The sequence below is a fragment of the Ursus maritimus genome, unplaced genomic scaffold (genome assembly GCF_017311325.1).
Source record: "Ursus maritimus isolate PB19 unplaced genomic scaffold, ASM1731132v1 scaffold_33, whole genome shotgun sequence".
NCBI classification, from domain to species: Eukaryota; Metazoa; Chordata; class Mammalia; order Carnivora; family Ursidae; genus Ursus; species Ursus maritimus.
Genome location: NW_024425897.1, coordinates 2,812,432 through 2,819,126, shown reverse-complemented (window position 1 = coordinate 2,819,126; position 6,695 = coordinate 2,812,432). Strand labels below are relative to the sequence as shown.

General features: G+C 61.6%; 1 long non-coding RNA gene across 1 annotated transcript; it reads left to right on the top strand.

Moving 5' to 3' along the window:
* The first annotated feature begins 5,279 nt into the window (after positions 1–5,279).
* On the top strand, positions 5,280–5,695 carry LOC121100051. Its single transcript, XR_005831791.1, has 2 exons — positions 5,280–5,329; positions 5,452–5,695. It is a non-coding gene; the product is annotated as an uncharacterized LOC121100051 (long non-coding RNA).
* Positions 5,696–6,695: the final 1,000 nt, after the last annotated feature.

The following is a 6,695-nucleotide window of genomic DNA, read 5'->3' as shown; positions in this document are numbered from 1 at the left end:
CAGCACAGCGGGCAGCGCGACGGTCAGCGGCGATGTCGCCACCCACCGACCGCCTTTGAAACACGGACCGGCGATCACCACTGCGCGCCGAAGGCCAGGGGCTCGCACGAAAGCCGCCAGTGGCGCAATGAGGTGGTGGAAGGCCGCGCTGCTCGGGCCGGCCGAGGTGGGATCCCGAGGTTCTCCAGTCCGCCGAGGGCGCACCACTGCTCGCCTCGGCCGCGCCTGGAGGATATGAGCACGTGTTAGGACCCGAAGATGGTGGAACTATGCTTGGCAGGCGGCCAGAGGAAACTCTGTGGAGGTCCGTAGCAATCCTGACGTGCAAATCGGTCGTCCGACCTGGGTATAGGTCTGTCATCTTTCGTGTCATCTATTCACTCACGGAAGTTTCATCCAAAGCCAATGATTAGAGGTCTTGGGGCCGGGAATCATCTCAACCCTATTCTCAAATCCTTTAAATAAGAAGTCTGTTTCACATGTGAGCCGGGCGTGGAATGCGAAAGCCTAGTGGCCACTTTTTGGTAGGAAGCAGAACTGGCGCTGCGGATGAACCGAACGCTCGGGTTATGCCTCACGCCGACGCCATCAGACCCCAGAAAGGTGTTGGTTGATATAGACAGCAGGACGGGTGGCTATGGAAGTCGGAATCCGCCATGTGTACCACCTGCCGAATCAACTAGCCCCTGAAAATGGATGGCGCTTGAGCTGCCAGCCCATACCTGCCTGCCTGGCAGTCGGTGGACGCGCCAGAGGACGGGAGCTGCATGGGGCGGCGCGGTGGGTTCCTCTCCCGGGGCCGCCGGCCCCCTAACCCCCACCCCCGCGGACGCCACGCGACGAGTAGGAGGGCCCGCGGTGAGCCTTGAAGCTCAGGGGCGTGGCCCGGTGGAGCCGTGAGGTGCAGATCTTGGTGGTAGTAGCAAATATTCAAACGAGAACTTTGAAGGCCGATGAGATGGTTCCATGTGAAACAGCAGTTGAACATGGGTCAGTCGGTCCTGAGAGATGGGCGAGCCGCCCGAAGGGATTCGGCTGGCGGCCTCCGCGGCTCAGCTGACTGGAAGGCGGCCCAGATCCCCGAACCGAGTGGCGGAGATGGGCGCCGCGAGGCGCCCAGTGCGGTAACGCAACCGATCCCGGAGAAGGCCGGGCGGGAGCCCCGGGAGAGTTCTCTTTTCAGGAAGGGCAGGGCGCCTCTGAATGGGTTCGCCCAAAGAGGCCTGTGGCCTTGAAAGCGTCGCGGTTCCGGCGGGCGTCCGGTGAGCCTCGCGGCCCTGAAAACCGGGAGAGGTGGGAATCTCGCCGGGCCGCACTCCATATCCGCAGCAGGTTCTGCTAGAACAGCCTCTGGCATGTTGGAACAAATAGGTGGAAGTCGCGCCGATCCGTAACTCGATAAGGATTGGCTCTAAGGGCTGGGTCGGCCGGGTTGGGGCTAAGGGTTGGCGCCGCCGCTGCTGATTTAGCGCCGCTTCTTCATCTTTCTCTGGTACTCCCGCCCTTTGCCACCTCCTCGTTCTTCGCCCCACCTCGTTTCGCTTTCCTTTTCTCTCCCGGGTGGGGCGGGAGGCGGCGGGGCGGGGGCTGGCGGGCCCCGGCGGCGGGAGGTCCCCATGGGCCCGCGGGCCTGTCGGGGCTCGGGCACCGGGGCTGGCGGCGGCGACTTCGGACGCGAGCTGGCCTCTTCCCCGTGATCGCCCTTAAAGGCGGCGTGGCGCTGCCGCACTGGCTCAAGGGGGCTGGCGCGCCCCTCGGCCGGCTGGGCGCGGGTCGGGCGGGCGGCGCGGGGGTTCCGGCCCCCCGTCTTCCCGCCGCCTGCCTCCTGCGCCACGGCGGCTGGCGGCTGTCCCCGCCGGTCCGCCCTCGGTCAAGGGCGTTCCGCCACGGCGTTTCACTTCACGTTTCAGCAGCCGACTTAGAACTGGTGCGACCAGGGGAATCCGGGAACTGTTTAATTGAAAAACAAAGCATCGCCAAGGCCCACAAGCGGTGTTGACGCGATGATTGCCCAGTGCTCTGAATGTCAAAGTGAAGTGAAATTCACGAAGCGCTGGTAAACGGCGGGAGTAACTATGACTCTCTTAAGGTAGCCAAATGCCTCGGGCCATCTACTCAGTGACGCGTTATTTAAATGGATGAACGAGATTCCCACTGTCCCTACCTACTATCCAGCTTAAACCACAGCCAAGGAACGGGCTGGCGGGAATCAGCGGGGAAAGAAGACCCTGTTGAGCTTGACTCTAGTCTGGCACGGTGAAGAGACATGAGAGGTAATAGCAGGCCTCGGTGCCTCTCCGGCCCCGAGGGTGGTCCGCCGGCTCGCGGGCCGCCGTAGTCACCACTACTCTACGTTTTTTTCACCGACCCGGTGAGGGGGGCGAGTTCAGGGGCTCCCGCTTCTGGCGCTATGTTACCGGTCGGGCGCCAGCGGGCGACCAAACGGGACAGTGCCAGGTGGGAGCTTGACTGGGGCGGTACACCTGTCAAACTGTAACGCAGGTGTCTCAAGGCAGCTCCCGTGGAGGACAGAAACCTCCTGCGGAGCAGAAGGGCAAAAGCTCGCTTGGATCTTGATTTTCAGTACGAATACAGACCGTGAAAGCGGGCCTCACGATCCTTCTGACCTTTTGGGTTTTAAGCAGGAGGTGTCAGAAAAGCTACTACAGGGATAACTGGCTTGTGGCGGCCAAGCCGCTCATAGCGACGTCGCTTTTTGATCCTTCTCGATGTCGGCTCTTCCTATCATTGTGAAGCAGAATTCACCAAGCGCTGATTGTTCACCCACTAATAGGGAACGTGAGCTGGGTTTAGACCGTCGTGAGACAGGTTAGTTTTAATTCTACTGATGATGTGTTGTTGCCATGGTAAATCCTTGCTCAGTACGAGAGGAACCGCAGGTTCAGACATTTGGTGTATGTGCTTGGCTGAGGAGCCAATGGGGCGGCTACCATCTGTGGATTATGACTGAACGCCTTGAGTCAGAATCCGCCAGGCGGAACGATACGGTAGCGCCGCTGAGCCTCAAGCTGGCCTCGGATAGCCGGTCCCCCGCCGTTCCCGCCGGTGGCCGGGCCAAGGCCGCTGGCGCTGGCGCTGGGTGCGTGCCCCGGGCCGCGTCGTGGACCGGGTCCGGTGGCGAGAGCTCGCCCCGGGAAACGCGGGGCGCGTCGAAAGGGGCTCGCCGCCCGTCACGCAACGCACGCTCGTGGGGGAACCTGGTGTTAAACCATTCGTGACGACCTGCTTCTGGGTCGGGTTTCAGACGTAGTGAGCAGCTCCTCGCGGTATCTATTGAAAGTCAGCCCGACACAAGGGCTTGTCGTCCCGTCGCCCTGCTGCTCGCCGCGCGGGAGCCGGGGGGTGGGGGCTCGCAGCCTTCCTTCCCCATCTCACGCTCTCTCCTTTCCTCTCGCGCCCCACGCCCCGGGTCCTCGCCGCTCCCTGCCAAGGGGAGCGGTTTGGCGGGTCTCGCGCTCCCTTGGCCCGGCCGGGGAAGCGCCCGTCCCGCCCTTCTCGGGAAGTGGGAGGAGCCGGGTGGACGGAACCGCGGGGGGGTGCGCATCGGGCCGCGCCCCCAGGCGCCGCCGGGCGGCCGGGCACGCCGGCCCCTCCCCTGCCTCGCCGGGGCCCTCCGCCCTGGGCTGGGACGGGGAAGGAGGGGAGCTGGTGGGCGCGGCCTCCTCAAGCAGCGAAGGGGTAAGCCGCCTGGGGCTACACGCGGGACTTTCCCAGGGGGGACGTGAGGCCGAGGGCAGCCGGAGGCAGCCGCCGGGCACACGCCTTGCGCTCCCTTTTTCCTGTGGACCGGGTCGACCAGCAGTGCGGCCGGCGGGACTTGGGCTCGGCCGCCGCCATGCCTCGTGGAACCTCGGCCGACCAGCACTCCCTCCCTCCCTCCTCCTCCCTCTCCCCGCTCGCCTCGCCGCCGTGCCTGCGGAACACCCGGGTCGACGCAGCACCCTCTTCCTCGGCGCGGCCGGGCAGATACCTCCGGGTCCCCCGGTCTTGCTGTGCCCGGGCCCCCTGAGCGACCGGCAGCCCTCTCCGTGGTGCGCCCAGGGCTTCCCGCACCCGTGAGTGATCCCCTTTGTGTTCTTCGCCTGGGTCCCACCCGCCAACGACCTCGTGCTTTCTTTGCCTTTCTAGACAAATCCTACCCCATTCGGAACGACACCCGTCTAGAGAAAAAGCAAACGTGGGAACGATTCTAAGTGGACCGTTCTTCCTTTCAGGACTGTCCTGGACTCCTGTTTCTTCGAGCACCGGTGGCAAAGCGCTCCAGGTTTCTCCGCGCACAAACGGTGTCCGGTCCGACGCAGATGACACAGGCTGCAACCCGTGCACCCTGGGTGGGTCGGAAGGCACGGGAGGAGCACGTGGGAGGAGCACGTCCCCTAGCTGTGCAGCTGTCCCCATCCATCCATCCATCCATCCATCCATCCATCCATCCCAGGGACGGTGGGGAAAAGATCCCCAGTGGGCCCCCCCTCTTCGGCTAACGGCGCGCCCTGAGTTGGGAAGCGCTACCGACCCAGGTGACTGGACGGTGCCGCGCTTGAAAGGCGGGCACTGTGTCTCGTGCCACTTGAGACCCCCGTATTCGTCACTCGCAGTCTCACGGATTCGCAGTGCCGGTTGTCGGGCACCGCCCGCCCGGTGGTCACTTCTCTAGTGCCCAAAAGGTCGACCAGATGGTCCGGCCGCTGATGGGGCGGGTTGTGGGGGGGCTGGGATAGGGGTGGGCGCGGCGGGGAGGTGGTCCGGAGAAAAGAAGAGGGAGCCCGAGAAAGGCCCGGAGGCGGGGCGGGGCGGGGCGGGGTGGGGTGGGGTGGGGTGGGGCGAGGGGGAGGGGGAGGGGGAGAGGGGCGGGGTGTGGAGAGAGCATGGGTGGGAAGGAGGAACAGTTGCAGTTACGGTGATTTTTGTGGATCGTTTGGGAAATAGACTCACCTGTGTTCTTCTCTAAGCGTCTCCGACATCACGGATTCAACAAACCTACACCTTGGACAATGTTGACGTGGGGATACAGATGGACAACATGGAGACACGTCGCTGTTCTTCTCCATAGAGCTAGATCCAGAGAATGAGATCGATGGACCCACGGACGGAAATCAAGTTTCTCTTTCCCCGAAATGACCCAGGACACCCCTCTTCTAGTCAGCTCCCGTCCTGCTCCCCCCGCCCACCGCAACAACCTCTCACTGGACCTTCCCCCTTTGCCACCAGAAAGCTTTTCCACTCCTCCGCCTGGCTCATGCTTGCTTCGAAGTCTCTGCCAGACCCAGGTGGTGATAACTCACCACACAGACTCTGTTGACCTCAACAGGTGATTCCTGTTCTCATGTGGGTGATCTTTGTTTATCTCCACAGAGGTGATTAGTTTGGGGAACAAATAAAACCACTCAGAACAAGAACCCGACCTCCCCCTTCCCACACCTTTTGATGCAGATCTTCGTGGACGCACGGACCGGATGGATGGATGGATGGATGGACCGAACGAACGAACGAACGAACGAACATCGGTCCACCACCGGCCCGTTCACCTACCTACCTACCTACCCACCCACCCACCCACCCACCCACCTACCTACCTACCTACCAACCTACCAACCTGCATCTGCTACGTTTTTTTCCTCACACATTTTCAAAGTGGAGATACAATTCGCACGCCATGATTCACATCCTCTTGAAAGTGTACGGTTCGGTGGCCTTTTTTATTTTTTTTAAAGGTTACTCACAAAGCTGCACGACCCGCACCGCCATTTCCAGCAGGAACATTTCACACTGCAAAAGAGACACCCCCACCCTCCTTCCCCGTCCGCGCTCCCCACCCCCTCAACCTCACCCTGACCCTCACCCCAGTTTCCACCATTCTCCCCAACAGCCTCTGATCTGTTTGCTCCCTCCCTCTAGGATTGGGCTATTCCGTCTGGCTTCCTACCCATAATCCCAAGGCATTATGTCACCCTGGCTGTCTGGTTCCTTTCACTTAGCGTCATGTTTTGGGGGGGCTCACCCATGTGTTTGCATGGATCCGCGCTTGCCTTTGTACGGCGTCTCGCTTCATACGACGAAAGCCATGAAGATGAGTGGAACGACTGAATGATTTTCCCCTGACCCTTTCTCTTAAAACTGGAAGCGGTGGAAAAATAGTACCCTCTCCGGGGACAGAAGTCCTAGCACCATCAGCAGATGCTGTGAGAAAGTGTTTTGCACGCTCTCACGTTGCCGCCTTCTTCTGAAAGGATTCATCGGGTTATCCTGTACCCTCGAGGCCATACAGATCTCACGTTCTCAGTGGCTGTGGCTGCAGTGTTGATCGCGTGGCGCCCCCACGGAGAGCTACCGCCGCTTCATCTTCCTAGGCTCGTCCAGGAGTGAAATGAACAGCAGACCGCTTTTCCCGACAGGCGGGCCCAAGCCGTTGACTGGGAAGGTTTCAAAGCCGTTCCCAGATGCTGCACATCTGGCCGGAAAGGAGGCAGGCTGTGAGGTTTGGGGTAGGGTGCTGCCTCTGTCCTTCCGCCATCCGTCGCCGTCACTGTGGAAAGCTATTTGTCGTGGAGGTGTGGCTTGCCATAGACATCCTGCCAGGGGCCGTGGGGCTTTTCGAGCTTTTCATTATTATCATTTTTGGTGGTGGTGGTGGTGGTGGTGGTGGTGGTGGTGGTGGTGGTGCTGCTGCTGCTGCT